Raw genomic sequence first — 10,872 nt, forward strand, 5'->3', positions numbered from 1 at the left:
TAATCATATACTTGTTGTAACATAATGTAAGTGTAGTTCCACCTAGTGTCAACTTCTACTTGAATTTTCCTAGGTCTAAGGTCATTTTCCACACAAGAATTCATAAAATCTCTCAGTTTTGCCCTATTAGCATTACAAAAAAGAAACGCAACCGCATTTCTAACTTTTTGAATAGAATTTTCAAAACACTCAAGACCATCTTTAACAATCAAGTTTAAAATGTGACAACTACATCTCACATGAAAAATATTTTTTAGTGGAGGGTTCTTTAATAATCAAGTTTAAAATGTAACAACTACATCTCACATGAAAAATATTTTTTAGCGGAGGGTTGAATTCCCTTTTTAAAAGACCAATCGCCTTTGTATTATTAGAAGCATTATCTAAAGCAATACAAAGTGTTTTTCTATAAATGTTAAAAAATCTCATAATAGTAGACATTGAATCCGCTAAAAAATTTCCATCTTGATAACCTTTCCCTTCATCATATAAAGAAGCTATAATTCTTTTTTGCATCACCCAATTATCATTAACCCAATGACATGTAATAGCAAAAAAAATCTAACTTGTTAAGACTAAGACCCAAATAAGCGGTAAGAGAACCACTACAATTTAAAGAATTAAATACATGACGCAAATAAAATCTATATTTTTTATATAAATCTATAACATCCACTCTACAAGTACTTCTAGGAATACCATTAAATAACGGCTTATAACAACGTTGAATATAAGTAACAAACCCCAAACCCGAAGGAAAGGAAAATGGTAGAGCATCAAAAGCAACCATTTTAGCTATTTCTACACGCTCTTTTTTCTTGTCATAGCAAAAATATTTATCAGTTCGTGGGTCTATCGTCATTTGAACCCGTTTGTTCTTCCCAAACATCCTTATGTTTAGCTTTCATATGACCCGTTAGTGTACTCGTTCCACCATCCTTACTAGTTTATTGCTTAAAAGCAAATTCTTGTTTACATAAATTACATTTAGCTATTTGTCTTTCCTTATTTTTAGTCATAAATTTTCAAATTTTAGCGGTTGGCTTACTAGTTCTTAGCGGTTTGTCTTGTGTATGTGATTGTGCAGGACATGTATCTCCTATGGGATTTTCGGGGCTTGTGTTTCATCATCATCAATTTCATTAAAAGTGTCGGTATAATGTTGTTGCATTACCTCATGATCTAAAAGTGGATTATTTCCACCAATATCAATACCTAAATTAGGTGTTTCGTTCACAAATATTTCCTCATTAAACCCACCCCTAACAATACCACTACTACCGGCACCACGTCTAAATCTCTTCGCTATTATTAAATATAATTAATTTAAATCACACTCAAATAAATCACAAAAAAATAAATTGCAACAAATTAGATTGCTAGAATTAAATTGCGTAAATTAAATAGCGGAAAATAAAGATAGAGTTGGAACGAAGGTACCAAATTGCAGGACTAATTTCCAATAAAGTGAAGGCGGCTATAATTGCAAATCCACCAAAGCTTTGGAGCTACTTCGGATTGTTGCAAAATCACCAACTCCACCAACAATTTTTTTTATAATTTCAAAATTAATAATTGAAACTATAATAAAACTTTATAATATTTAATTGAGAGAAATCTAAAGTGGCTAATTGTTACAAAGTAGCTATAATTGAGAGAAATTGAGAGAAAGAGAAGAGTGAATTGGTGTGGATTAAAATTGAAAATGGAGAGGGATTTATATAGGGGTGGGGGACGGGTTAAAGTGTAAAAAAAAAAAGTTTGGGTGGGGGTTGGGGGGCCAAAAGGGGACTTTGGAGCCGTTGGCAACGGTCATTTTTGCAAAATGGACGACCGTTGCCCAACGGTCCAGCCCACTCAAATAACGGCTACTATTTAAAAAAAAAAAAAAACTTTTTTGACCAGTTTAACCGGTTCGGTTCCGGTTTACCGGTTAGCCGGTCCCAAAAATACAAAATCGGACCGATAATATTTTACTGGTTAACCGTAACCGGTAAACCGGTTCCGGTTCCGATTTAACCAGTCCGGTTATCGGTTTGAACCAGTAAAACCGGACCGGTTGCTAGGCTTAGTGTGGAGTGCGGAATAGGCGCGATAGCCTATATTTTCACATGTCAATTACTTCATGGGGTCTGCTTGACTCTGTCAATAAATATATCTTACGTGATTAAGAATGTTTGGGCTTTTCACGTGCTAGTGATAGGATAAAATGACAAAAATAATGATTCCTCTTCTTATTTCTAATTTCGTCAATAGGACAAAAAACTTTTATGGGTCGTTTGGTACATAGAGATATTTTAGTATAAAAGGCGGGATAAAATAATATTAATTAATACTCATAATCGAACGCAAGATAAAACAATCATACATTTTATCTTGAAATTATTATTTTTATTCCAACAACCAAACAATTCCTTAAAGTTTGACAAAATTAAGGTTTAGAAATTAAGCTTGTAAAACGCGCACACGTAAACTCTCAAAGTACAAATATTCCAAGTGAAAGTTGCTCCCAATCGATGAGGTTTACTAGTCGTATCTAGGGCTGCGGCATTCAGTTCGGTTTAAGAAATTTGGTTCGATTTTCGGTTTGGTAATAATGGTAACCGAAACCGAACTAAAATAAATTCGGTTTAATTCGATTTTTGCAATTTCGGTTAAGTTTATTTTGGTTTGGTTAAATTATTTAATAGTAAATCCTTTAGTACCTGATTTCACTCAATGTTAAATTCTTAAATATTGTAACTACTTGAATTAGCATAGTGCCAAATCTGCCCATCACTCCACCGGTAAAGAAATAGGGAAGTGAAGAGTCTTGATCCATTATCTCTTGGACATAACATGTGTATTTCAGAATTCAAACTCAAACAAAGTAGCACTGATGGTTCTTTATAAGAAACCAGCACTTCTAATGAGCATGAACCATTGCACTCTGCCTTTGAGTTAATGAAGCTAAGGATAAAGAGCATAAGCAGAGTGTGTATTTTGAAGAACAACCCTAGTTTCTAGAGAGATTTGGCAGGCGGCTGTTGTAATCATTTTTGGAGTTAGTAGTTGTGGACTTGTGTACATTGTAAGGGCGTAATTGTTAGGGATTGGAGTTGGGTTGGTTATTTTCTTTTTGGGCCTATTTAGGTGTTTGTGGGCTGCGGGATTAGGTATTTGGCAGAACCCGAACCCAATGTATTATGTTTAGGGGAAATATAGACTTGTTAATAAATTCGGTTTTTCGGTTAACTGAATTAAAATATTCAAAAAACGTAAACTGAACCGAATAATTAAATTTTTGAAGATTAAAACCGAAACCAACCGAATAAATAGGAAAACCTAAACCGAATTTAAAAAAAAATTAGTTTGGTTGGTTTTTTCGTTTTGAACCGAATTGTGCCCAGCCCTACTAGTATCTCTTTAGTTTTTTCTTTTTCGGAAAGTACCTCTCAAAGGAACTCGAATCATGTGTTGACGAGTCTGTTCATGATAGCATCAACAATCAAGTTTAAAATGTGATAACTACATCTCACATGAAAAATATTTTTTTAGCGAAGGGTTTAATTTCCTTTTTAAAAGACCAACCGCCTTTGTATTATTAGAAGCATTATCTAAAGCAATACAAAGTGTTTTTCTATAAATGTTAAAAAAATTCATAATAGTAGACATTGAATCCGCTAAATTTTTTCCATCATGACGACCTTTCCCTTCATCATATAAAAAAGCTATAATTCTTTTTTGCATCACCCAATTATCATCAACCCAATGACATGTAATAGCAAAAAAATCTAACTTGTTAAGACTAAGACTAAAATCAGCCGTAAGAGAAACACAACAATTTAAAGAATTAAATACATGCCGCAAATAAAATCTATATCTTTTATACAAATCTATAATATCCACTCTACAAGTATTTCTAGGAATACCCTCAAATAACGGATTATAACAACGTTGAATATAAGTAACAAACCCCAAACCCGAAGGAAAGGAAAATGATAGAGCATCAAAAGCAACCATTTTAGCTATTTCTACACGCTCTTTTTTCTTGTCATAACAAAAATTTCTACCGATTCGTGGGTCTATTATTTGTTGAATACCCCCCACATTTGAACTGGTTTGCTCTCCCCAAATATCCCTATGTTTACCTTTCATATAATTCGTTAGTGAACCCGTTCCACCATCCTTACTAGTTAGTTGCCTAAAAACAAATTCTTGGTTACATAAATTACATGTAGTTATTTGTCTTTCCTTATCCTTAATCATAAATTTTCAAATTTTAACGGTTGGCCTACGATTTCTTGGCGGTTTGTCTTGTGTATGTGATTGTGCAAGACCTGTATCTCCTATGAGATTTTCGGGGGCTTGTGTTTCATCATCATTAATTTCATTAAAAGTGATGGTATAGTGTTGTTGCATTACCTCATGCTCTAAAAGTGGATTATTTCCACCAATATCAATACCTAAATTAGGTGTTTCGTTCACAAATGTTTCCTCATTATGCCCACCCCTAACAATACCACTACTACCGACACCACGTCTAAATCTCTTCGCCATTATTAAATAGAATTAATTTAAATCACACTCAAATAAATCACAAGAAAATAAATTGCAACAAATAAAATTGCTAGAATTAAATAGCGAAAAATAAAGATAGAGTTGGAACGAAGGTACCAAATTGCCGGACTAATTTCCAACAAAGTGAAGGCGGCTATAATTGCAAATCCACCAAAGCTTTGGAGCTACTTCGGATTGTTGCAAAATCACCAACTCCACCAACAATTTTTTTATAATTGCAAAATTAATAATTGAAACTATAATAAAACTTTATAATATTTAATTGAGAGAAATTTAAAATGGCTAATTGTTGCAAAGTAGCTATAATTGAGAGAAATTGAGAGAAAGAGAAGAGTGAATTGGTGTGGATGAAAATAAAATGGAGAGGGGTTTATATAGGGGTGGGGGATGGGTTAAAGTGTAAAAAAAAAGTTTGAGGGGGTTGGGGGGGCCAAAAGGGGTGTTTGGAGCCATTGGCAACGACCATTTTTGCAAAATGGATCGTTGCCCAACAGTCTAGCCCAGTCAGCAACGGCTACATTAAAAAAAAAATTGACCGGTTAATCGGTTTTAACCCGTCCGGTTCCGGTTTACCTGTTAACCGGTCCTAAAAATGCAAACCGGACCGGTAATAAATCACCGGTAATAAACCAGACCTCAGGCAGAATTTTGAATGCAAAAATCTGCTTGAGGCATAACTTTGACCCGAATATGCCTAACTTTGTTACAAAACTCTGCCTTGTGATTTTGTTTTTACTGAGCCGGGGTTCTAACCCCAAACCTCATGGTATTAGACGAAGGAAAAAATTAAAGACCACTAATTTGAGGAACAAAAATTAAATACCAATGCCTTTGAAGGGTAATCGTGCAAATGACCCGAATCAAACCCAACCTACTCCCCAATTCCTTATTTTGAGTCGAGTACTAATGCAACAATTTTTTGCTCGAATTTGCCTTCAAAGGCACTGGTCTAAAATTTTGCCCCTCAAATTGCTGGTTTTAATTTTGGCCTTCACTTAAAGAGGTGATCGAAAATACTCCGAGGTTTTGGGTTCAAGCCCCCGCTCAGTAAAAAAAAAAATTCGCAAGGTAAGACTTTGCAAAAAGTCTGCCTTATGCGGCAAATGTTGCCTTTTTTAGTTATGCCTTAAGGCAAAGTCTGCCGCATAAGACAGACTTTTCACGAAGCCTTGCCTTGCGATTTTTTTTTAAAAATTTTTATGACTAAACCGGGTTCGAACACAAAACCTCGGAGTATTTTAGGCGAAGGGCAAAAATTAAAGACCAGCAATTTGAGAGGAAAAAATTAAAGACCACCCCCAAAGTAGGGAAATCGTGCAAATTGCCCCTAATGCAATGGGGAGAGATGTGCCAGTGGAGTAAACAGTGTTTAACCAAACATTTCACTTTGTATCTAAATTCGTTGGAAAATATTACTGTATATGCAGGGTCAATTATTTTTATGTATATACAATAGATGATAAATCTCTTGACTTTTTTGTGTGTCCACTTTTTCATGTATTAAATCATTAGTGAAAATATTGGCTCCATCACCTATTAGCAATCAGGGTGTCACCAAAATTGGAAACCTTTACTTATAGGACGAAGTGCAATATTTTGTTTGGTGTTTCATGAGATTATTCCCTTCGAATTTCAAATTTACTTTGACCGGTTGTTGTACTGAGATCTCAGTTAAAAAAAAAAAAAAAAAAAAAAAAAAGAAGAAGAAGAAGAAAATAGAGTTGTAGATTATTGTGTAGTTTCCACAACGAAATCGGAAACCTTGTGATCATTTGGATAAAATTACAACGTACAATACTTAAAAAAAACAAGAAGAAGCAATGGATTTGTAGCTAAACGACAAAATCTGTAGATAATCCTATTTAGCGACGAATTATTCATTTTTTTTTTGTAAAATACGAGTGATTTAGCAACAGATTAGTGACGAAATTTGTCCTATAATTCCAATTTTTTTAATGGTGGTACAGTTTTCTGTCCCAGGTTGGTAATCATCTGTGACACTCCAGTTTAGGGGGAAAGTCTCACATCGGCAAAACACAAGAGAGATGCTGGGTACATAAGTAAACAGGTTTTACCTCCTAGTTACGCATTTTAAAGCCGTGCGAGCTTGACCCAAAACGGATAATATCACTAGCGGGCTGGACTGTTACACCATCCAAATTAAAGACTTCACTGTAAATGCATTGGCATCATTCAACGAAGTGATCCATTAAAGAAAAGGAAAGAACAAAAATTCTATCAAGGTGCAATTAAAAAACAAATCGCAAGGGCAAGCTACTATAAACAGCCATGCTTTTTAGCTTCGTTATGCTTTTCCTTCTTTCCATTAACATAACAGAAAGCAGACTGATAAGTATGACATAAAATTATACCCTGCTACTAATAGTTATGCCAAAATAATCGACCCTCCTATAAAAGATGAATTTATTAGTCAAGTTATCTTTTATTTCTCAATAATTATTTCTTGATAGGTGCAACTAGAATTGGGACGAATTCAATTCTAATACGCAATTAGATTTATGGTGTAAATATTGGAGACACATGCTTCAACATTATGCAGAAATTAAGGTCTTTACTACTTTTAATCCCAAAAGGCCTCCTTATGCTTCAGGACTCCGTAGCTAGTAACAATAATGAGTGTGTTAAGCTATTGACTTAACCATTGAATTTGACATAAAAACATGTTTAGATTTGATACTCGAAGTCAACTTCGTAAACACTCAGTATTTTCACCTTTTTCTTCCCTATGTTAATTATGTGGATAACAAAAAAAGTAAGAATAAAAATTGTGCAATCAATATTTATCGATATATGGATATAATATGAGATATATGTGAATACATGACACATAATTTATTGATATTTATTAGTTGAACTCAACACCCTGTGGTCAAACATTGCATAGAGAACATATAAGGTTCTTCACTCGTCACTCCGCACTTCTTATTGACTTCTATTAGGGGTTTAGGGGCAAAAACAATATTACATAACAAAGTTATTAACTGAAACTAGAAATGATGGATCTACTAAAGGTAATAATTTTCATATCAATGGTATAATAAGGAACTTCGCTTGTACTCTATAGAAGTTGGTGTGCTTTCATGTCCAAACGCCTCTTGTGAAGGTTTGGGTGGTCCTCCTCCATTTCCACCATGAGATGGCCCAGATGGTGGAGATACCTTCGTTAAGGAACTTCGCTTGTCCTCTATAGAAGTTGGTGTGCTTCCATGTCCAAACGCCTCTTGTGAAGGTTTGGGTGGTCCTCCGCCATTTCCACCATGAGATGGCCCAGATGGTGGAGATACCTTCGTTAAGGAACTTCGCTTGTCCTCTATAGAAGTTGGTGTGCTTCCATGTCCAAACGCCTCTTGTGAAGGTGGAGATACCTTCGTTAAGGAACTTCGCTTGTCCTCTATAGAAGTTGGTGTGCTTCCATGTCCAAACGCCTCTTGTGAAGGTTTGGGTGGTCCTCCGCCATTTCCACCATGAGATGGCCCAGATGGTGGAGATACCTTCGTTAAGGAACTTCGCTTGTCCTCTATAGAAGTTGGTGTGCTTCCATGTCCAAACGCCTCTTGTGAAGGTTTGGGTGGTCCTCCGCCATTTCCACCATGAGATGGCCCAGATGGTGGAGATACCTTCGTTAAGGAACTTCGCTTGTCCTCTATAGAAGTTGGTGTGCTTCCATGTCCAAACGCCTCTTGTGAAGGTTTGGGTGGTCCTCCGCCATTTCCACCATGAGATGGCCCAGATGGTGGAGATACCTTTGCTAAGGAACTCCGCTTGTTCTCTATAGAAGTTGGTGTGCTTTCATGTCCAAACGCCTCTTGTGAAGGTTTGGGTGGTCCTCCTCCATTTCCACCATGAGATGGCCCAGATGGTGGAGATACCTTCATTAAGGAACTTCGCTTGTTCTCTATAGAAGTTGGTGTGCTTTCATGTCCAAACGCCTCTTGTGAAGGTTTGGGTGGTCCTCCTCCATTTCCACCATGAGATGGCCCAGATGGTGGAGATACCTTTGCTAAGGAACTCCGCTTGTTCATCAATTGATCAGTAAAGGCGTCATTACTAGTGAAGCCCACTATAAGAAAAAGAAGAAAGAACATAGTCGGGGCAGAGCAAGATAATTTTAGAGAAGAACAATTATACACATACATGTTCTCGATGATAAATGGGTAAAAACTTACATTTTGTCAATCAAAATACTACCTCTTTATATAGGTTATGAAGTGATTTGAAGATGGTAAGTACTTGACATGATAATCACATTCAGATTACGGAAAGTTTGATTTTTCAAGAATTAGTTTCTTTTTGGACTTTTTAAAGTCAAAGAGGTAAGTTATTAAATTGTATCTATCATTTTAAAAACTCATGATAAATATTTTTCTTCTATCATATTATAAATGATCACCAATCAGGAATAATAATTCATACTTCAAAAATGATTGAAAAGTCATAAGTAGAAAATTAGCAGCAAACATGGAAACTTTTGTTGTGTTTTTAAAATTCTTTTAATTTACATTGTTAGGAACATATTTAAGATACTACCTTTTAATATAGGTTACAAGCTGACTTAAAGATGGTATATACTTGGTTTGATAATCACATTCAAATTTCAGATAGTCAAGATCTTTGACTCTTTTTAAAAAAATGGCTTACCTTGTTTTGACTTTATTATTAAAAAAAAAAAGGTAAGTTATTAAATTTCATCTCGTATCATTTAAAAAACTCATGATACTTTTTTTCTTCAATTAAATTAGGGCAATGGTGCAAATATACCCCTCAACTTTGCAATTTATACCAGATATATCCTCGTTAAAAAAGCGGTGTATATATACCCTTGCCGTTACAAAATGGTGCAAATATATTTCTGCCCTTACACAAATAGTGCGAATATACCCTTTTCGCTAACGAGAATTTTTAAAAAGAGTCATGTGGCTTTATTAAAAAAAAAAGTCTACTCATTTTTTTTTGAGTAGTCATATTTTTCTAACGCCACTTGGTAAATTTTTTCTGGTGGGTCGGGTCTGGTTCATTTAAAAGTATCTCTGTGGCTTTAAAAAAAAAGTCTACCCATATTTTTCAACGAACCATATCCGACTCACCAGAAAAAACAATTATCATGTGGCTTTAGAAAAACATGTCTATGAAAAACAATAGATAGAATTTTTTTAAAGCCACATGGTAATTTTTCTAATTAAAAAAATAAACAAAATGATTTTTAAAAAAAAAATCCGTCAGCAAAAAGGGTATATTTGCATCATTTTGTAACGGCATGAATATATTTATACCACTTTTATAACGAGGGGTATATCTGCTCTAAATCACAAAGTTGAGGGGTATATTTGCACCTTTTCCCATTATATTATAAGTAATCACCAAATATTAACAATAATTCATACTTTTAAAAAATTATTGGAACGTCATATCTAGAATTAACATCAGATATAGGGACCTTTGTCAATTTCAGTGTTAGAACGTATTTACAATGTCGTGTTTGTGCATTTCCGTGGTTTTTTTATTTATTTTTTGAAATGCAGAAATGCATTTACAATAAAAATTTGTCTGAGAGGGTCTTGAGTGATGAAGTGAAAGATTGTGATCAGAATGTTAACAAGTTCACATCTAATAAGAACATGACGAACTAGAATGGAGCCAGATCCATATATATATGTTCATAAACTACATGAAAGTCAAAAACCAAATACTTTATATGAAAGTGATAATTTAACTAAATTGATATAGATATCATAAGATTTTCATCCAACCCATGATGTACATTTATGCAAATTCATAATTAAAAATATATCATTTTTTAAAATCATTGGACCTCAATCCATCTCCTTATAAATTCCTTGGTAAATCGTATACGCCTAAGGTTCCTTATCCTTACTCGAAATGCAATATATTTTATTATTTGATGGCAAAGTGTGAAATTTGTTAAAGCTAGCTTAATGATGGAAGCTAGCTAAATTGATGTTAATGAGAGGTGATTGAAAGATCATCAAGGGGAATGGGACTATGGCCGAGGACAAATCATCGTGGCGGTAACTTTACCTAGAAGACTGGAGATCCCAAGATTTAGGTTCAAAGAGATCAAACAAAGTCATTGATGACGGTTCAACATTGTCAAAAATAAACGTTTTTGGTCCATTCTCGTGATGAAACAATGTTCAGTATTAGGATAAAGTAAAAGGCTTTTTAATGGTTTCTAAGTTTGATACGGGGTATATCAAATAATGTATCTACGGGATAACACATTTAGGAAACACCCATGTAAGTGTGAAATATAAGCCACTTCAAGGAGAATTT

This window comes from Lycium barbarum, chromosome 7, assembly GCF_019175385.1.
Source record: "Lycium barbarum isolate Lr01 chromosome 7, ASM1917538v2, whole genome shotgun sequence".
Taxonomy (NCBI): Eukaryota; Viridiplantae; Streptophyta; class Magnoliopsida; order Solanales; family Solanaceae; genus Lycium; species Lycium barbarum.